The following is a 22,918-nucleotide window of genomic DNA, read 5'->3' on the forward strand; positions in this document are numbered from 1 at the left end:
GCATGAATCCACGCCTTCCGCCCATCCACGCGTATCGCTGTCTGCGTGGTCAGGTGTATTTGGTACGGCCCACGCCACCTGGGTGCCAGCAATGTTTTCCGTTTGTAGTTTCTGATTAACACCCAGGTTCCTGGCTCCAATACATGTCCTGGGCCAGTATAACAGATTACAATAAATGCTGAGTACAAGTATTCTACCTCTCTCATTCTCTTCGGCTGAGATGCGCACCACACATTCGCCGGCCTCCCCATTATGATTTCATATGGAGAGAGCCCAGTTCTGGCCTGCACTGATGTTCACATACACAGTAACGCTATTGGTAATGCATCTACCCAACTTAATTTGCTGCCTGCACAGATCTTACTGATTGTGGACTTCAAGATTCCGTTGTGGTGTTCAATGAGACCGCCCGACATCGGATGTCTCGAACAATGGAATTGTTTATCGATCTGTAATCCTGCACAAATCTGCAGTATCACTGCATCTACAAAATGCGGACCATTGTCCGACCATATGACACGGGGCAGACCGAAGCGAGAGAAATACTCTTTTAGCATTACTTTTGCTGTGCTCATGGCTGTGCAGTCTTTCAATGGATATGCTTCCACCCATTTGCTGAATGCACATATGATCACCAAAACATACTTCAGATTTTGGCATCTCTCCATTTCTATGAAGTCAAAGTGAATTACTTCGAATGGCATAGAGGGAGGGCCAAAACTTCCTGTTGGAGTCACTGTTCCCTTTCCCACATTGTGCTGTAGGCATGTAATGCAGTTTTGTACCAGCCTCTCGGCATTCTTTTTTATGAGTGGATATTCACAAACTGTGGCTAAATGTTGGGCTATTTTCTTCGCACAGATGTGTGTGGGACTGTGAGCCATTGTAACCTTTTCGTTTACATAAGCATTTGGCAGCATCCAATTCCTGCTTTTCTTGTCCACCCAACAACCCTCCAAGTCCAGTTCTGCAAAGCCCTTTGCCCTTCCCTGTATTTCGTCGGCGGCAGCTTCCGCCTGCATCTCTTTAACCGTTACAATTCCATTCTCTATCATGCAGGGCACTTCCTCCGATTGTACTGTCAACATATTTGTATTCAAATCAGTGGCAGTCTGTTTCGCAATTTTGTCTGCAAATGCGTTTCCTTCTCCCACTTTACATGTTACCTTTTTATGCACCTTGCATTTCACTATTGCCAGGTGCTTTGGACACGTAAGTGCAGACAGTAATCGTACAATCAGAGGGCCATGTTGAATTCTAGCCCCATGGGATGTTAAGAAACCTCTCTTGGCCCATAATCGGCCACAATTATGAACTACGCGAAAGGCGTACTGGCTATCAGTATAGATATTCACGCTCAAGTTCTCCGAAATTTCACAAGCTCTTGTTAAAGCAATTGGGCAGAGTTATAAAGAATTATTTTACTCTCCACAACACTTTTTAATGTCGTAACAGCGTATGCGGCAGTTGATGTGCCGTCAGGTAGTTTAAAACAGGAGCCGTCACAAAACAGTTCCCCTTCTGGTTCTTTTAGGGGTATATCACTTAGATCAATTCTCCCTTTTGTTTCTTCCTCAGTAACCATTAAGCAATAATGGGGAGGCAATTCAGTCCCACCAATGTTTTCCCCTGGAGTTGGCATCAATTCTGCTGGATTCAAAGCGCTACACCTCATAATTTGGATGTGGGGCGCAAAGAATACAATTTCATATCTAGTCAATCTAGCAGAAGTGAGGTGTTGCGTCTGCGTTCTATTGAGTAGAACATCTATGGCATGTGGCACCATTAAAATGAAAGTGTGCCCCAATACCATCCCTTCTGTTTGTTTCACTGACGCAGCAGCCGCTGCAACAGCTCACAAACATCATGGTAGTGCGTGCGCTACAGGGTCCAGCGCAGAAGAAAAATAACCGCATGGCCTGTTTCTTCCACCTTGTTCCTGTGTTAAAACAGACAACGCGCATCCTTCCATGCACAAATAGCCTAAAAACCTTTTCATAATTAGGTGTGCCCAAAACTGGAGCAGAACTCAAAATGGTTTTTAAGCTAATCAAATGCTTTCTGACATTCTTCATTCCACTGCAAATGCATCACAGCATCCTTTTTTGTCAATTCCACCATTGGTTTCACAATCAAAGCGAAGTTTATAATCCATTGACGGCAATATGAAGCCATACCTATTATCGCTCTCACTCCTTTCTGTGTCGTTGGAACCAGAAATGCTCTCTATCCTCTCTGGTGTTAATCTTCTCCCTTCCTTTGAAAGTAGATAACCCAAATAAGCTACTTCCTTCTGACAGTACTGGAATTTCTTTAGGCTTGCTTTATGTCCATGCGTAGCCAGATGAGTCAATAATAGAACAGTACCTTTTTTTACATATCTCTTCCGTGTCAGCAGCGATTAGTAAATCGTCAATGTATTGTAACAACACACAGTCTGCTGGTAATTCTAACATGTCCAGCTGTTCTTTCAATGCCCTACTGTATATGCTCGGACTTTCAGTATAGCCTTGTGGAATGCGTGTAAATGTGAATGATCGTCCTCCTAGAGTGAAAGCAAATAAATACCTGCTTTCTTTATGTACTGGAATGCTGAAGAAAGCATTCTTCAAATCGATAACACTAAAGTATTCTGCCGAAGCAGGGATCATTGTCAAAATCGTAGTGACGTCTGGCACTAACGGGAATTGGGGATCTACTACTTTGTTCAGTGCACGGAAATCAATTATGAAACGGTACGGTACCTCATTACCCCCTTTCTTGTACACTGCAAGAATGGGGCTGTTACATACACTACCTGTAATTTCTTCAATCACTCCCAATTTTACCAAATCAGAAACAATACTTTTCAATCCTTTTTCTCCTTCTGCTGAAATTTTATACTGCGGAATACGCGGTAGCGTTACTCCTTCTTTTAACGCAATTTGTACTGGCTCTATTTTCAAGCATCCCACATCATTGTCATTCACGGCCCAAATGCAAGTTGGTACCTCACTCAATTCCCCTGTTAAAGGTTTCGTCCAAATTCAGAAGTCGGCTTAGTCTGGGGAGAAATAGTCAAAAATACCCCATCTGGTGTACAATGGATAACTGCGCTTAGTTTTTTCAATAGATTTAATCCTAAAAGATTTTCCCCACAATGCTCTGTTAAAATGGACAATGTTCAGTAAAAGGCCCTATTGTCACTGCTACTGATTTGGACTCGTGGTTTATTACTGGGGTACCTGCGAACCCTACTGAGATATTCTGTCGCCCTGACAGAGGTATGTCTGGAACCAAGTGATGATCTATCGAGCACATTTGTGCCCCCGTGTCTACGAGGAATATATGCGCTTCATTCCCGATTTTCATCTCTACGTAGGGTCCTTTCTGATTCACGGGAATTGACACTGGTTCCGACCCCTGTCCTGGGCTGTCCTAGTGGGGTAACAACCCATCCTCTGATGTGTAATCACCACTGTTATTATAATATGCACCTGTCGGAGTATCAAAAATGTTCCCCCCTCTTCCTCTATTTCCAGTTTGTATACCCTGCTGATTTTGACTTTGAGTAGGAGTAATTTGATTCGGAGCCTGACCTTGATTCTGTGCACCATTCCCTTGATTACTTTGGTGTTGTGACATCTGATTTCTGTTGTGACCATTTGTTCCCGGGTGCCCTCTGTGAGGCCTTCTCTGACTATATCCGCTTCTATTTTGCAAATGCGGACATTGTGCCCGCCAGTGTCCTTCCTCTCTGCAATATGCACATTGGTTTAATCCCAAAGGTCCTCCAAGCATATTCGAATTTCCCCTGCTTTGTGCATTTCCCCTTCCCCTGTTGCGTCCTGCTACCTGCTGGAGTAACACCCCTACTATTGTCCGCAGGGCTTCTATTCTTATTTGCAAAGGGTACTCATTACATATCTCATTTATTTCACCCACAGAAATCCTTGGGCTTGACATCCATCTCATTGTTTCCCGCATACACACTCGCAATCTTTGCCTATCACCTTTCTGTCCCTGTGGTGGCAAGGATTTCTGCATATAAAGCCGTGTCGCTTTCTTCCTAGTTCTCTCAATATCTTTCCTCCTGCACCCCGGTGTGGCAAGTATTTCAGAATATTCTTCATCAAGTTAATTCTTTAATTCAAACAGTCGCTTCACATGCTCTTCTGTTTCCTCATCTCTCCCTCTACAACGGGCTAATGCATTTAAATCCAACAATCGTTGCGGTGGTAACTTCCCAATTAACTTTTTCCATTGTCCCAACAAATATTCCCCCCATGCATTCCAATAATACCTGTCTTTCATTGTTCCTTCTGAAGTCATATGGCGACTCTAGCGTGGATGCCCATCATTTTCGTCTATATACATTTCCGCCTGTTCTTGCAGCTCATGCTTTCTCTCCTTGCTGATCGCTCTGCGAGTCACTCTCATACATTCATTTTGCTCAATTCCACTAATGGGATGGGCGGTCGGAACAGTGGCGCCCTCTTGGTCGGGAGGTGCGCAGGGGCAGTGAGAGTGGGAGATATCTGTTGGGGCTGTGGTAATTGCAAAACACTCGGGGCTGGCTGGCAAGTGGGCAGTGCAGTTACTGATGTAGCCTGTGGCGGTGCTGGGGTTGGGAGGGGCTGAGCAACAGGAGGGGGTTGAGTGGCAGCTACTGACGTAGTCTTTTTACTCTCACTCCTCGGGCCCTGTTTTGTTTCAGTTAAAATTTTGTTTATTAATTCGTCTGATGATTGTAGCTCTCTTTGTGGATATATTTTTTCTATGTTTAATTCATCGCGCCGCCTTGTCTTTCTCAAACTATCACTCCACTCCTCCTCCTCCTATTCCTCAGCTTTCTCTGTTTTTTACTTATGCCTGCGCGCATGTTTCTCTCTACTTCTAAATCGGAGCATTGCTTCACTCCTCCAGTCCCTGAGGATATCAAGTTACCCAGGATATGCTCTCTTACTTATCAAAACCTTTTCCAGGTTATCTATCCGGTCCATCTCAAAACTCCCATTCCTCGGCCACTGAAGGTCTGTCTGCTTTCTGGTTTGCTTATGCCAAGATTCACAAAACATTATCGCTCCCATACCATGCTTTTTGTACATATCATAAGCCAGCGTTCCCCCCGGAGACGCTACCTGGCCAGTTTCCAAAGATTGTTCGCCGCAGCTGAAAAATCCCGCTAAGGTGGACAATACCCCAGGCATGTTTTAACATTACCCCTGGCTAATCAATCTTACTCTCAACCAATATCAGGATTACTTACGAATCGGGGCACGACTCACCTGATTAGTCAATTTGTCTTTTCAAGAAACAATTCGTCCATTTACTGACGCAACCAATGACGTCATGTCTGTGTATCTTGGCTCTGCCTCATTTCGGGACCCTCACCCCGTTTTCGCTGGCCAGGGACGTCTATCAGGGATCAGCTGTGTGCAGATCTGCAAAGGAGTCTCTCATCGCTTTCGCAGGGGCACCCCGAACACCTCTATCCCGGCTCGATCGCTCCCGTCCTTGCAGTTCTTACTGCCTTCCTTATTTTGCAACGTACATGATGGAACAAGTGTCCCTATTTGGGCGCCATCTTGAAGGGGCCCCTGAGGGACCCTCGGATGTGGAAACAAGGCACAATCACCACACACGAATGGATACGGCCAGACACGAGGTTCTGTTCCCAAAATCTAGGGTTTATTGCAATACAAAATAGTCCCAGTTGGCCAAATGGTCCTGCGTCGTGTGTCTACCAGACCTCGGGGGACGCAAGAGAGTGAGAGATGTACATCAGTTACATATATACAAAAGGAGCACCTTACAATCAGCAATGACACAGTATGACACATTCGATGCCGCCCCCAATTCATTTCCCTTTGAATTAGAGGCGATGATTGACCATTGTGACAAATATGACACCTTAGACCACCATATTTAGTAATGGTTTGCAATCTCCAATTTTACAGACACCATTCTTTATTTGCGAGAACACCGCGTTTCTGTTTTCATAGGCAAGCTGCGCGTAGGAGACTGGCACATACCAGGCCTCACTATCTCTTAGTTTCGATTCTCGCTCTGGAGGTCAGCCCTCTCCCCGGGGCCTCACTGTGCTGAGAAAGGGGGGCCGTAAAGAAGAACATAATTCAACTCTTTAAATGCTAGTTTCATACATTGCTATTCTTTCAGGAGACTCGCTGGCATTCTTGTACTGATTAAATGCCTTGCTCCCTGCCTTCAAGGATGTGTGAGGGAGGGAATCGGGCATTTCTGTCTGGCTTTCCAGTGTAATGTTTCAACATGTTTCTTAGCCTTGGATCATTGAAGCGAAATAATATCTACAGCAAAGCAGTTTTACATGAGGCAAAGTGGCAACGTTAGAGAGAGCAGAGAGAAAACAAAATGGTGATTATGGTCATCCTAAAATGGCCTCACTCTAGTTGAATTGATAGTTACGTAATAACTAATGAGTATATATTCTTAACACTGTAAATGAGGCGATTGGTCTTCGGCCAACCAATCAATCATCATTTCCTTCCGCCCAAGGGGTGTTTAGTATTTCTGGACTGACAGAGTGTCCCACAGGGGTTGAGGGATTTGAATGTCCTAGCCCGCACAAGGGACACTGCAGAGAAAGTATATGAGCATGTAGAGAAGGTATTTGAGTTTAAGAGGGAGCTAGATCAGCTACAGAAAGATTATATGAATGGTAATGGACGGGAAGCATCATATGTGCATAAACAATTTCTTCCTCCATTGAAATCAATGAGTGAAGAAATGCGCATTTGCACAAGAGACGTTCTTAGATGGATTTCGGATGTTTCAATTTCGCCCATTGAAGTGCATGACACGTTTAGTCAGTATGCTCCGGCAATGCAAAGGAATGTCTTACAAGTGATGGTAGAATATCTAAAAGAGTTTGTGAAGAGAAAGGTTTGTTGTCACGCAGATTTGATGGTCATTTATAAGAGAGAATTTTCACCCCATACTGCTTTGACTACTTTGTCACTTGATTTAGCCTTGTTGCTTAATAGACATTCAGATTTGCCTACTTTACAATTGCCGATGAGGGAGGTTCCTCTGACATTTGTTCCAAAAGTAGAAATTCCAGCTGATGCCGCAGCAGGAAGACCTGCTACTACTATTAAAGCACATTATGACTGGCCATCACGGGGCGCAGAGACAACCATGCTCTCTGCGTGAGCTCCGTTCTTACTACCCCGAAAGATGGATTGAGCCCCCACTTTCTGGCACTCCCCCGTGAAAACAAAGCGAGATTCTGTCGTGGGAATATCCCCCCTCTGTATGGGAAAAATCTCAGAGAAAATCGGACTATCAGAACCCCCGAAACCGAAGAAGGAAGTGAAGGCCCCCGGGCCCTGGCAAAACTGAAAGCAAAATCCTGCCTACAAATGCGTGCAGGAAGACTTTCTGCTCCCGAGGGCAGACCCCGCGGCACAGCGGCTGCTCACCTGGAGAACGAAGTATTGCCTGGTCATTGGGACACAGGAAAGAAGAGACGAGGACTTGGGCTGCTGGTCTTGAGAGATAGAGACTCCTAACGGAGCGGCGCAAAAGTTGCCCCGAGCGGAGACCACTCATATGAGTGGCCTGCGAGGTAGGCCTGCTCCCTGAGCGGCGCTGGTCACTCTCCATACTCGAACTCGCTGGAGGGCACACTACGCAGCAGGGAGCAATGGGCGATATCGCCAAGACCCCCACTTCACGGAGAGCCTACACTTCCGCCACGGCTGGCTGCCCGTCACCTGCACACCCCTCATCTCCTGCAGGTCTGGCACCAGTCCTCCGGAGGCCCTCCCCCCAACAGAACGTGCACCGGACCTGACTGATGCAGAGGCCACTACACCGGTAAGCCCCGAGGAACGGGCAGGCGATTCCTGGCTTCCGCCTCATCTCAGACGCCCCAACCCCACGGGAAATAACAACGGAGGCCTACGACACCCCTCCCATTACCCCGCAACGGGTAACTAAAGGAGGACTGGAATCCCCGCTGTTCGCACATGCTGTCCCTCCATAGGGTGGTACTGCGTCACAACGAAGTGAAGAGAGCACACCAGTAGTCGATAAATAAGCAGTCCAGCATCAGAGGACCTGGCACCCTAGAGATATTCATGGACATCAAAAGACTACACTATACATGAAAGGCTCCCACTCCAGCAAAATAAGGAGGTGAGGAAACTACAGAGAGCGACCAACTGAGCCCATTACTACTATTATGCGGCATAGCTGCTTGCGTCCCTGGGCACCCCCCACTCCCTGCAACAGCGGCATATGTGACTCTGTGACCTCCTCTCCCTACCGTAGCATGAGCCACTCCCTACCAAGCCAGAGGTTGTGGTCCCGACAAGCCCCAGGAGTCACACAGAGGCTCCCTTACAATTATAAAGAGGCGACAACGCCGTACACGGAGACCCGGACAGCAACCAATGCTAGCCCCACCTGTAACGGGAGACCAACGGAGGCCCCACGTAGATTAAGCAGCTCTACGGTCTGGCATTCTGGGCCCCTCAACAGCACGCATATAAGCGTATTGTAGCACGCAGTGACTCCACATCAGTGTACACCGCTTCCCAAAACCTCGGAAGAAAATATTCACACAGCAACACGGAAGACACGACTGATTGTGGGTGCCCAGTGTGAGATAAGAACTTTTCCTGGAACGGTCTTAACGGAACCCCATTGCAGAACCCTGGACCTGAAACCATTACCAACAAACCTGCAGACGAGGACTGTACCGGGCCCCACAACTCACATATTGCCCGACTGACACCATCACCAGAGAACTATATGAACATCAGACACAAATTGGTGCTTTTTGCTTACACCCCCACTCCTCTCATATCCTCTGAACCCACTATGGCGAACAGCATTACCGCAGGAAATGAGCTTGCCGCAGCAACAAAAGGAGATATTGCAGCCCTGTTGGGGGAAATCAAAAATCTCGGCACCAACATAGGAGGCAAAATAGATAGAATCACCCAAAGACTAGACAGCATGGAGGATAGACTTGAAGGGGTTGAGAACAACCAGGCCTCCATTGACACACCGCTGGCGTAACAGCGGCCCCCGCAGCCCCGCTAGCACATGCCTGGGAGGGGGCCCCAGTAAAAAAAAAAAAAGAAAAAGGAAAATATTTTTTTCTAAAAAAAAAAAGTTTCTTTTGAAATTCACTCTGCATTCATAAAGAACATTTCTGTAACAGAAATAATTTCTTTATGAAGGCAGAGTGACTACAAAAAGAAGCTTTCTTTTTTAAGTCTGACGGCCCTCGTACCCTATGACATGGAAGACCCTAGGCTGGAGGCCTCCATGTCATGGGGTGGGGGGGAGCCCTATGCCTTCAAAAAGAAATAGTTTGTTTTTGAAGCTACTCAGCCATCATAAAGAAATTATTTTGATTATGGTTCGGTCCTTAACTGAAATAATTTCTTAATGAAGTTATAGTGACTTAAAAAAGAAACAATGGGGCTCATTCTGACCATGCCGGTCCGGAAACAACGGTGCTGGTAAGCTTACAGGCACTGTTGTTTCCGGACCGGCATATTACAGGTCTGCCTGGTGGGGCTGCCGTGCCTGACAGGTCTGACCCTGCCAGGCACAGCAGCCACGGTAGGCAGACCTGTCACGGAAGCACCGGCACCGTTAACAATGCTGCAGGTGCTTCCGTGTCCCCATTCCCGTGGAGTCTGGGGATTAACGAAATTACTGGCACGTGTTTTCCCAGCCGCCGGACTTGAAATAGCACGGTGGCACCGGGAAGTCAGGCCATAGTAATTTTTTATGGGTCCAGTGGCAACCCGCCGGTAGCACCGGCACGGTTAACGCTGGACCCGTAATGAGCCCCAATTTCTTTTTGAAGTAATAGGGCCCCCCTCAACTCCATGACGTGTGCTTGTATGAGTCTATGCTGAAAGGGTGCACACTCAAATGTATAGCTGGCTGCCTGTGTGTGTATGGTGAAAGGGTGCCCACTTAAATGTATGGGTGGCTGTGTGGGTGTGCCTGCATGGTGAAAGGGTGCACACTTAAATGTATAGGTGGCTACCTGTGTGAGTGTATGGTGAAAGGGTGCACACTTAAATGTATGGATGACTGGGTGTGTATATGGTGAATGGTGTGTGTGCTTGTGTACAGGGGCACAACAAAACCTTCATTTCGGGGGGGCTAACCCTTCAAATGTTGGGAGAGTCGCTAACTTCACATGCGGTGGGGAGGGGGAAACTTATTCTTGTGGGCGCATCCAAATTATTTACGCATTTCAATGAGACTATTCTAGTGCAGATTCAATGTTACAAGCAGTTAACTCTCTCCTTTAAGTCTCCTGTTCCCTCTCCACCCTTCCAATCACTCCCCTGGCATGCAGGTACTAAACCCACATCACGATTTCAGTTGCCTAAACAATGTGGCATTTAAATGCAGGCACTAACAGTGAAATGCTTTACGTTGGTAATTGCTGGGTTCTTGTTAACAGTAAAAACCAGGTGCCGTTTAACATCTGTGTCCTGTTCGGTCCGGCAACTGCTCTAAAGGTTAGCCAGGTTGAGTCAATATAGCCCAAAATGTCAGGGGGTAGTGCTGAAGCCCAGTCAACTCAGTGGTGTTGCGCTACTACTTGTGTTTAATGCCTTGCTTACTCCTAGCCCTATTCTTCCTCGTCCCAGTACTTATGTATGAGGCAGTATGTGTGTGTGAGGCACTCTGCCTCATACACAGGTACTGGGAAGAGGTAGAGGTACATGGAGGTAATGCCTGATTTAGCTACCTGTAATCTTCATCACTCCTAGTCCCACTGTTCCTCATCCCAGTACTTACCGATGAGACAAGGAGCCTCATACGTAAGCTCTGGGACAAGGAAGAGGGTAATTCTGGGCCAAGGAGCTGATTGTGGAGGTTGGGGTAGTGGGTGGGAGGGAGAGTGGATGTGTGGGGGATGTGATTGTGTGATAAATCATAATGGTTGTCCATGTCCAGGCTAAGCAGGCATGATATGTGGTATTAGTGGCTAGAGAGGCATTTTGATGCAGCCAGTCTAGTCATTCCTCAGTTTGGTATGACTTTCTTTTAACTGGACATTTCTGATAAAGTAGTCCTGCTAACTTTAATTACCTGGCTAGATTGGCATTTGGGTGCTGCCAGTCTAGCCATTTCTTACTGCGGCATTGTATATTTTTCTGGGCATCTGTGATAAAATGATGTGATGTGATTCAAGTCATTTATAACGCGCCTGTACAAAAGTGTACCGAAGGGAGGGATGATAGAGGGAGGACAAGACAAACGATCTCACTAGGCCTTGTGTCATTGCGAGAACAGGAAGTACAAGGGAAAAGGGAGGGGGGAAGTGCAAGTGAGAGGGGAGGGGAAAACAGGGCAGCAATGCTCTGAGTAAGTGCAGCCAGGGCAGAGCAGCTATTGGTTGTGGAAGGAGAACAAGGGACTGCAGGGTTACAGTTACAGCCCCTAAGTGCATGGTAGGGCCGGAGGCAGTGCAAGGGTGACCAATCAAGAAAGTGCCTGGACTCAGAGAGACTCTGAGGGTAGCCAAGCAGCCAGTCAGTACAGCAGACAGGTAGGTCAGGTAGGTCAGCAGGGGGGGAGAGAGAGCAAAAGCAGCAGAGAAGAGGAAAGCTTTTAGCTGCTTCCGAAACTTCAGGTTGTCCGCCTCAAGTTTGAGAGGGGCAGGGAGGCCATTCCAGTTGGAGGCACCAGCAGAGGAGAGAGGTCTACCCCCACTCTCTGCCTGGAGAAATGTCTAAGCCTTAGAGAGTTGGAGGTAGCTGAGTGAAGGGCTAGAGAAAGAAGGTATTTTGGAAAAGAGCATTGGATTTAGTGTGGGCACTGGCCCCAGAAAGCCTTGTGGGCAATGCAAAGGTTCTTGAACTTGATCCTTGCAGCCAGTGGAGAGATTTCAGGACTGGAGAAATTCAATCCCAGGATTTGAGGCCAAGGCTAAATCTTGCAGTCCTGTTCTGGGTTATTTGCAGATGACGGAGGCTAGAGGAAGACAGATTGAGAAAGAAGCTTTTGCAGTAGTCCAGCCTAGAGACCTTGAGCTTCTGGTGGAGAGTGAGAAAGGGAAGAGTCCATTTGAGGAGGAGCAGCTGGTAGTGGGACTTCTTGGTGATGTCCGAGATGTTAGGAGAGAAAGAGAGTGTGGTGTTGAAGATGACACCAAGGTTTTTTGCCTCGCAGGAAGGCAAAGGAAGAGGGCCCAAGGTGGTCTGCTATAGTGAGAGAGGAAACACAGAGGCCAGGGTCCCAATGAGAAGGATCTCTGTCTTACTGGCATTAAGGCAGAGATTGTTGGAGGTGCACCAATCCTGAATCGTGGACAGAGAGTCAGGAATGAACAAGAGAGGAGAGGAGGCTGAAGGGAGCCTGAAGGAAAGCTGAGTCATCCGCACAACACTGAAAGTTAGAGGAGAAGGTAGAGATCAGGGAGGCCAAAGTGGCCAAGTAGAGGTTGAAAGACCAGCGTGAGAGGATAGAGCCCTGGGGAATGCCACAGGTAGAGAGAGGTGGCAGAGAGAATGGGACCACGATCGTCCTGGGAGCGGAGTGGCGGTCCAAGTGGAAGTAGGTCAGTCACTCTAGGGTCTGATCCGTGATGCCCAGGTTCTCACAGAGTCGATTGATCAGGATGGCGATGTTGACCCTGTTGAAAGCAGAGGAAAGATGAAGGATGAGAACGGAAGGAATGCTGGAATCAAGGTTAGAGAGCAGCACGGGTGTTAAGGAGAGCAGTTTCCATGCCTCTGGCAGCTCTGAAGCAAGACTGATGGTCATGGAGACAACCAACAGATTCAGTGTGGAGAGTAAGCTGGGAGATGGCAAGATTTTCCAAGAGTTTGCTCAGGAAAGGGGGAGATTTAGCGATAGTTTTCCGGGCAGGTAGGATCAGCAGACTGCTTCTTGAGGAGTGGGTGCACAAGGGAGTGCTCAAAGGAAGAGGGGACATAGAGGACAGGATGTCCTGAGATTTAGCAGAGAAATGAGAGGCCAGAGTTCTACAGAGGGTCTGGGAGGGAACAAGAGAGGTATAGACCACAACAGGATTGACCAATTCCTTGCAGATTTTAAAGAGTTTGGCCGTGTTGTTCGAGGCCGTGAGGCCGTGGAGACACATGCTTTATTGTGTGCTCTCTTCTTGATGAGTGTTTTTGCTTTGACTGGCATTTTGCTGCAACCAGTCTAGGTATGTCTAAATGTGGCCTGGCATGCTGTACTATAATGTTATTACGTGTTTACACTGGTCTACATTGTGCAGCCAGTTGGAAGCAATAATGTTCCTGTGCACTGTTGGTGACTTGCATGCATTGGATTGTGTTACCCTAAAAAACAATTGCAAACACTCTGGCTTTATAGTCAATTTATCTCAGAAAGTGTGCTGTATATTGCATTAAAACACATATTTATATCTTTTTCCTAGTGCAGTATGCGGCATTCCCTTTCAGCAGCACGTTCATGCGTATTTCGCAAGTGTGACAATCTAGGCCGGCCCAGAGTGTGGCGCAACCTGTTATTTGTTGCCGAGTTGGGGGGCCCCCTCAGCATGGCTCGCAGGGGGGCCCCCACATTTTGTGTTACGCCACTGTGACACACTGGAGGCGCAACTCGACCAGAGAATGACAGAGTTAGAACATCGAGAAGAAGAGCTCAAACTCAAGCTCGATGATTTGGAAAACAGAGAAGGACGGAACAGCATACACATTTTTGGAATCCCGGAAAGAGAAGGAGAAATGGAAGCTGATCTGAAGGAAATACTTCACGACATTATCAAACTCCTGACAGCAGACGGTGCTGTAGATGAACCAATAACAGAGCGAATCCACAGAGCTGGTGGCCCGTCGGGAGGACCACGATCAGTTCTTGCCCAATTTCATTGCTTCCGAAACAAAGCTCGAATTTTCTAAAAAGCCAGAAGGAAAAAAATGATTACGCTAGAAGGAGCCCAAATTTCAATATATCAGGATCTATCCTCCTTGACACTAGCACTCAGGAAGATGTGTGGTCCCCTCACAAAGAAACTCAAGGAGAAGAATGTCCAATATAGGTGGGGCTACCCTTTCTCGCTCACTTTCGAATATGAAGGAACCCGATTCAGGCTGAGATCTGAAAAGGAAATAAAGACATGCATATCCGACCTCCTCGGCCCCCAGGAAGAAGACGCCAATCGGGGGGAAACACAAAGAGAAGAATGAGAATGGCGTGTCCAGGGCCCCCGGAGAAAGAAAGTGAAGGGGTTGCAAAAATTCCGGAGAGGTAACCTCTCCCCAGAGGGGGATAGCTGAACCTAGACGATACCGGCAAGACAAATCTAAATAACTATGTAAGTGGTGTATGGAAGAGACATTAGCATCAACACAATCCCATGACCTTAATGAAGAAAATTAGGGGGGAACCATGGAGGGGCTCAATTTAAGCAGAGATGTCACACTTGGACAAGGGCCGTGAAGTAACGGCCCCCACAGGTGGTTCGTTGCCAACTCGGTGCAGTCAACCGGGTTCGATCGGACTCCACCAACTGGGAATTGGGGGATGAGTGAGGGTGAGGGAGGGCTAAAGAAGTGGAAGGGGTCACAGCAGCATTTACAGTAATCCAAAACAGCCAATGCAGTGCACAATTCAGAACAGATAAGCAACATCGATCAGCAGTGCTTAAAGTGGGCCGGGGCCTGCCGGGGCCGGGCCCCGGCAGTCTCCAAAAAGTGGGACTGAGCCGGGGGCCTGCCGTGGCCCCGTCCTACCGCAACATTGACAGGATGCATTATCCCGTCGCGGCGGACGCAGCCGCGAAGGGAGATGCACCTGCAATGAAGTCAGGCAAGCTGACAGAAGTGGCAGCCAGCCACAGCGACGCTGTGACTGGCTGCCACTTCCGTCAGTCATAGTAACTGCATCTGGTGACCCCTTGTGTGAGAGGTCACCAGAGGCAGTTACTGTCCCTTTGTTTCCCCAGGTTGCCGAGGTGTCTTTAACCCTCGGCGAACCTGGGATTCCTCGACATATTTCGAGGTTTATAAAAGATGGCTTTGAAAGTACACATTTCAAGCCATCTTTTATAGCTTTTATAGCAATTTTGTCCGAAGTCAAAGCTTTATAAAAGATGGCTTGAATTGTGTACTTTCAAAGCCATCTTTTATAAACCTGAAATGTTTAAAAAAGATGGCCTGAAAACTAGGCAAACCGTAGGGTATGCACACAAATATATATTAATGTTATATATTTGTGTGCGTACCTTACTATGGTTTGTGTACTTTGCAAGCCATCTTTTATAAACGTAGAAATATGTTACATATTTCTATGTTTAGAAAAGATGGCTTGCATAGTACACAAACCATAGTAAGGTACGCACACAAATATATAACATTTATATATATTTGTGTGTATACCCTACGATTTGCGTACTTTTTAGGCCACGCCCCTCCCACAAGCGACGCCCCCAAATGAGGGCCCCCCCTCGATTTCTTATCCCACTTAAAGCCCTGTCAATCAGACACCAAGAGACACCTTCCTGTGACAACGATTAATGGCTACAAACACTGACACAGGAAGAACTGCTCCTTTAAGAGTAGGGACACCCAATGTAAAAGGACTCAATTCACCAAAAAAACGATCACTTGTGGCCAGAGAATTCCGCAGGGCCGAAATTGAAATTCTCCTCTTACAGGAAACGAAATACATAAAGGGTGAAGAATGACGGATCCTAGGGAAACAGGTTGGGACAGAATTCTGGGGCTTTGGTCCACTGAGAAAAGGAGGTGTGGGAATTCTCATCAGAAGAGGCATAGATTTCGTACTCACCAACATATGGTCAGATGTGGAAGGCCGAGCTCTACTAGTAAATGGACACATAGGGAAAGTGAATGTAATAATTGCCACCCTCTACTCCCCAAACACGGGACAATCCAGATTCCATGCCAGAATGATCCCTAAAATATTATTGGAAGCATCAGGCCACATTATCCCAGGGGGCGACCTCAATCAGTGGGCAGATCCTGTCAAAGACCGAAAACCTGGCAACCCCAACGCGAAACACCAGAAATGGGCTGATCAAAACAAGCTGGCAAAAATGATGGAAATGTACAACATGAGAGATGCGTGGAGAGACTACCATCCCGATGAACAGGGCTACACTTTCCACTCAGCCCCCCACAATACGTATACCCAAATTGACTATATATATATCTATCCAGAGAGCTTGCTGATGTAGTATCAGACTCAGAGATGGAGATAACCCCGATCACATGGTCTGACCATGACATGGTCCTCATAGAAATGCAGTGGGTGAATCTACCAATTAAGGGCGGGAAATGGCGCTGTAATGAGAGCCTCTGGAAAGACGCAGTCTTCAAAGCCGAAATGGAAACTGCAATCTTCCAATTCCTCAAAGCAAATAACAATGGCGAAGCATCTAAACAAACGGTGTGGGAGGCGGGAAAGGCCACCTGGAGGGGGATTCTAATAAGAGAAGGCTTGTCAAAGAAAAGGGAGCAAAATATTATTGAACATCGACTAAGAACCGAAATCTGTCAGCTAGAGAGCGATAATAGGAGGGACACAGAGATTGATCACATGAAAATGAATAAGGCAAAAGAGAAAAGAAACTAACTGAAGCTATTAGAATATGCGCAAACTAAGATTTTTGAAACAAAAATACAAAAATTCTACGAAAAGGGAGACAAGGCAGACGCACTTCTCGCTGCCAGGCTCCGAGAGCAAAGAGCCGAGCGAAGAGTTCTAGAAATCATCGAAGACACACCCCCACATTATACCCTCGCCCCACTATCCCAGAAAGCTTTGCCAACTTCTATGAGGCGTCATACTCCTCAGAAATGAACCCTGAACAACCAGAAATAGAGACTTACCTGCCTTCAATAAACATACCCCGCATACCACACTTAGATGCCGAGTTGCTTGAATCCCCCATAACCGAACTGGAAGTCCAGGCCTCTATAAAGAGACTAACCATAGGCAAATCCCTGCGTGAAGATGGTTATACAGCCGGATTCTATAAAACTTTTAACACATCACTGACTCCCTTCCTAATGGAACTCTTCAATGAAATTATAGACACCGGGAAACCCCCAGATTCCTTCACCAGAGCATTGATCACAGTTATCCCCAAAAATGGGAGAGACCCTATGAAATGCAGATTCTACCGCCCTGTCTCCCTGCTCAACCTTGACGCGAAAAACTACACGAGAGTTTTGGCCACAAGGTTGGAAACACTAATACCACAACTCATACACTCCGATCAAGTCGGGTTTATACTGGGGTGACAGGAGGCTTATACAATGCGTAAGACCCTACACCTTATTCACGCGCCCCAAACCATGTCTAACAACCCAGTCCTTCTCTCCATTGATGCAGAAAAGGCCTTTGACAGGGTGGAATGGGGATTTTTGAAAGCAGTATTACGCAAAGTGGGGATGGGCCCAAGGTTTAGAAAGGTAATACATGCGGTATACACGGACCCCAAAGCATCAATGTTTGTAAACGGCGAATACGCTAGATGGTTTAACCTAGAATGTGAAAATCGCCAGGGGTGCCCCCTCTCTGCGATCCTCTTCGCACTGTCCCTAGAGGCCTTAGCGATAACAATGAGAGTTGACCGCATACTAGAAGGTATCCAATTGGGGACAACAGGGTACACAGTAGCCCTTTACGCAGATGATATCCTTCTCCACGTTACTAATCCTGCAACTTCCGTCCCCCGAGCTCTCCTCTTGTTAGAGGAATACGGTAAACTCTCAGGCTTTAAGATAAACAAAACGAAGTCTACACTCTTCCCCTTGCAAGGCCAGGAAGAAGCGAATGCCATTAAATTCTCCACATTAGGTCTCAAAATTGAGCATTCAAAATTACACTACTTGGGGATACAAATCACTAGAAATCTGAACAACCTTTATGAGGCAAACTTTCCCCCCTTGCTACAGCAGTTCCAGGTTGATTTGACAAGATGGGACAGGCTCACGATATCTTGGTTGGGGTGACTTAACGCGATCAAGATGGTATCCCTCCATCGGTTCCTATACCCCTTCCAAATGTTACCCATCAGGATCCCGAATAGTTTCTTTGTTGAGACCAAAAGAGCCATTCTCAAATTTCTGTGGCGAGGGAAGAAAGTGAGAATTCCGTATAAGACTTTAATACTCCCTAAAGATAAGGGTGGGGTTGGGCTCCCTAAACTACAAAAATACTCTGAAGCGTCCCAACTTAGAGTATTGATCCCCCATATACGCAACCACACAAACACCCAATGGGTCAATATGGACAACCACTATTTTTCACCAGCCACGATATCTGAGTGGCTCTGGTCCCCCAAGAAGAGGATTTGTAGAAAACTTGAAGACCACCCAATACTAAGCACCATATGGGACACTTGGACACAGGACAAAAACATTACCACATGGCCTGCTGTCTCGATGCCTGCCCCCGGAAAGCCAGACCAGGCCCAGCAACCCCGGAAGCAGGCATCATGCCACTTGAAGCATGCCCAAAAACCCCAGTTAGGGGCTATTTGGCTACAGTCCTGGCGCCTATGGCGCCAGGCTCATAAGAATAAAGTCAGTCCTGGCGCCATGGGCGCCAGGCTCATTGCAGAAAACTTACCTGATGCAGACCATGCTGCATACCTACCTGATGCAGACCATGCTGCACTAAGCCACAAGCCAGATGAGGCTTAGAGGGACTATTTTACCTCAGGGACTCCTTTCCTCTCGGGTGGGGCTGTGGAAGAATACTTACCTGGAACTTCTTCCAAGGCTATTTAAGCCACACCCGGACAGCCACATGTGCTTTGCGTTATTCTGCGTGCTGCAGCGTAACGCTCACCGTTTCTTCAGCAGCTCCAGTCTTCAGCCACGCCCGCTTCAGCCCTGGAACACCTGGAACAAGAAAAGGAGAAGGAGAAGAGATCAGAACAAAACCCTTACCTGAATCCTTGATCCAGCACATCGTCGATCTGGAAGAGAGAAGCCTTCACTATGCCTCGCAGCGCCGCGCTGAACTCACCATCCGGGGCTGCATTCCTTTACTCCATCGCGAACCCAGCATCTCCAGGCCATTCTTCAACACCTGGGGGAGACAAGAACAAATAGGTGAGCAAGGGCAATACAAACCACCCCCAAAGACTTACCTGATTACCACAGGGGGGTACTCACCTCATCTCGGGTCGGCGCAGTCAATCCTGCATCACCGCCGCACCCCGGCCCCTAAGGGGAAAACAAGGACAATACAACCTACCCCCAAAGACTTACCTGATTACCACAGGGGGGTACTCACCTCATTTCGGGTCGGCGCAGTCAATTCTGCATCACCGCCGCACCCCGGCCCCTAAGGGGAAAACAAGGACAATACAACCTAACCCCAAAGACTTACCTGATTTACCACAGGGGGGTACTCACCTCATTTCGGGTCGGCGCAGTTAATTCTGCATCATCGCTGTACCCCGGCCCCAGAGGGGAGAACCACAATAGACTTACCAGGATCTTACCAATTGCCACTTGGAACTCTTCTAGTGGTTTAAATCTGCAACCTGCAAGGAATCTGGCAGAGTGAAGATCAGACTTTTGAACTCTTACGAACGATTGGACTTTAGAGTCAATACTGGAACTCGCCAATTCCTCCACGCCAGTGAAGTAACTGGTCGTCTATGCGCCCCTGCGCTCGACGCAGGATGGAGAGCTCATCTTTCCAAATCATCAGGTGAGATTAAGAGGGGACTTCAGGAGTGTTCTGCGGGCAGACAAGGGGAGTGGGAAGGCGGGTTAACGCTCAGATTACGGGAGGTTAATTCCCCTTCTCCATTGCAGAAAGATATTCGTACGAGTCCAACAAACGAAGCTAAGTGGGTCTGTCCAGTCTGTCATCTCGGCTCTATGTGTTACTCTGGTGGAAGCAACAGCGGGCCAGTCCAGATCGACGCTCCCGTGGGAATCAGGTGAGCGTAACAGAACGCAAAGCCTACCCACAAATACCCACCTGGGCGTCATGGAGACCTCAGAAACTGATCAGTTGGCCCAATTATTAGGGGAACTTAGGGCCGAAGTGCATTCCGGGCCACCAGGAAACCAATGCCCTCAGGAGGGAATTGATAGTATCAAAAGAACGAACAGATGATTTGGCCAGACAGCTATTACAAAGCCAGGCTGGACAAACACCTCTACCTGGACTCGGGGCCAGCCCAGCTCCGGTGCCACCGAGTAACCTGGTGCAGATACAACTTCCTGGAGCCGTTCCCTTGGCTCCGCCTGAACGCTTTGCCAGAGACCCAAAAAGGTTTGCTATATTCATGAATCAATGTCGCTTACACTTTTTATGTAGACCTGGAGTTTTCCCAAACGATCAAGCCAAGGTAGCTTTTGTACTGTCATATCTCAGCGGTAGTGCAGCGGACTGGTCCATTCCGCTAGTAAATCAGGATGACCCGATTCTCGAGATTTCCAAGGTTTTCGAACAAGCATGGAAAGACTGTTCGCCCGACATTCCCAAGGACAGGCTTTGGATAACGAACGTTTATCCTTACGGCAAGGTAATCAGGATCTTTTATCTTACATTGCAACTTTCAATAGATTAGTTGTGGAAACCGAATGGCCTGAACCCAAGCGAATTACATTATTCCATCGAGGGCTTCGGGGAGAACTCAAGGATGTTTTAGCCCAAGTCGTGAACCCGCCTCTAGACTGTGCTGAATATATAGATTTTGTGGTCCAGTTAGATCACAGACTTCAAACCAGAAAGGCTGATCGAACCAAGTTTGAAAACAGGGTCTTTGTTAAAACCTACGTAAGCTCTAAGGGGGTAGATGCCTCAGAACCCATGCAAATCGGGGGGGTTAGAGGACCCTTAACCCAAAAGGAAAGAGAAAGAAGACGGCAACAGCAATTATGTCTATATTGCGGGGCTACTGGTCATTTCCTTCGGAACTGCCCTGTAAAACCACCCAAGAAAACTATAGGAGCAGAAGACGAAAACCACTTGAAACCTGACTCGGGAAACGACCACGCCCGGCAAGCGTAGAGGTCAGCTTGCCGAGCTTAAAGAAGGACACTCTGACCTCGCATTTCACCATACCCATGGTCCTTATAGATCCAGAGCTGCCATCACGCATGCATGCGGTAAAGGCGTCTGTAGATAGTGGAGCCATAGGAAACTATTTGGACTGCGGATTGGCTTCCAGGATGAATCTATCTCTCAACCGAAAGACCACTGCCGATGTTGTCACCACTGTTGATGGAACTGAAATTGCCTCTGGGCCCGTAACTCATTCCACTGCAGAGATGACATTGCTGGGTCAGGATGGACACCGAGAGGTTGTGGTGTTTGATTTAATCAAGGCTCCACAGTTTCAACTGATACTGGGAATCCCTTGGTTGGAAAAACACAATCCCTGTATTGATTGGCGAGAGAAGAGACTAACCTTCCCAGAATGTGCTAACACCTGTTACCCAAAGAGAACTTTAAATTCAGTACTGGCCCCAATAATCCCAGCTGCTATACAATTACCTGCTGAATACCAAGACTTTCAGGATGTCTTTCAAAAGGAGCAGGCAAACACCTTACCACCGCACAGATCGTATGATTGTCAAATAGATCTCATACCAGGAGCACAACAACCTTGCAGCAAAATATATGCCCTCACGGAACCTGAAAATCTCCACTTGCGCCAGTACCTAGACCAGTATCTTGCTAATGGCTTCATCCACCCGTCCAAGTCCCCTGCATCTTGCGCTTTGTTCTTCGTGCCTAAAAAGGAAGGCGACCTTAGAACATGCATTGACTACCGCGCGCTGAATCAGATAACTATCAAGAATCGATACCCATTGCCTTTGATCCCTGAACTACTAGACCAGGTAAAGAACGCTTGTATATACACAAAACTAGACCTTCGGGGGGCATATCATCTGGTACGCGTCAAAGAGGGTGACGAATGGAAGACTGCTTTTTGCACGAAGTACGGATTATTTGAGTACCAGGTGATGCCTTTCGGACTGTGTAACGCACCAGCGGCCTTCCAGTTCTTCATGAACGATGTCTTCCGAGAGCTCATCGATGTTTGTGTAGTCGTTTAGATCGACGATATCTTAGTATACTCCCTATCAGAATCCGATCATTTAAAGCACGTCCGAGCAGTCCTAGAGAAGTTACGCCAGTATAAGTTATATGCTAAACTGGAAAAGTGCATCTTTCACACTACGGAAATAGAGTTCCTTGGATTTATTCTGACCCCGAAAGGAATCCGGATGGATACACGTAAGGTGGACGCAATTCTTAATTGGCCTTCGCCAAGCTCAGTCAAAGGAGTTCAAAGCATGCTCGGCTTTGCCAATTTCTACCGCAGGTTCATCCCGGACTTCTCACACATTGTACATCCCATTACAACACTATTGTGAAAGAATAAACGCTATGCATGGACAGAAGAAGCCGAGAACGCCTTCCAAGAGTTAAAAAAGAAATTCACGTCCGCTCCTGTATTACGACACCCGCGCCCAGAGCTTCCCTACATAGTGGAAACAGATGCATCCAGTTCAGCTATGGGAGCAGTGCTCTCCCAAAAGGATCCCGAAACTAACCGGCTGCACCCAGTGGCGTTTTGGTCAAGAAAGTGTTCGGCTCCCGAATTAAATTATGCCATAACCGACAAGGAGCTGTTGGCCATCAAGTCCGCCTTCAAGGCTTGGCGGCACTATCTGCTGGGCGCCAGACATACCATTACGGTCATCACTGATCACCGCAAATTACAATACCTAAAGGTAGCCAAGGCCCAATCTTCATGCCAACTCCGTTGGGCATTGTTCTTTGCCGAGTTTGATTTTGTAATAACCTATCGACCAGGTTGTAAAAATGGAAAAGCTGACGCCCTGTCCCGAATTGGAATGGGAGAAACAGAAAGAGCTTTAGAACCTGTACCCATAATTCCCGAACA

The sequence above is a fragment of the Ambystoma mexicanum genome, chromosome 10 (assembly GCF_040938575.1).
Source record: "Ambystoma mexicanum isolate Mex_15411 chromosome 10, UKY_AmexF1_1, whole genome shotgun sequence".
In the NCBI taxonomy this organism is placed as follows: Eukaryota; Metazoa; Chordata; class Amphibia; order Caudata; family Ambystomatidae; genus Ambystoma; species Ambystoma mexicanum.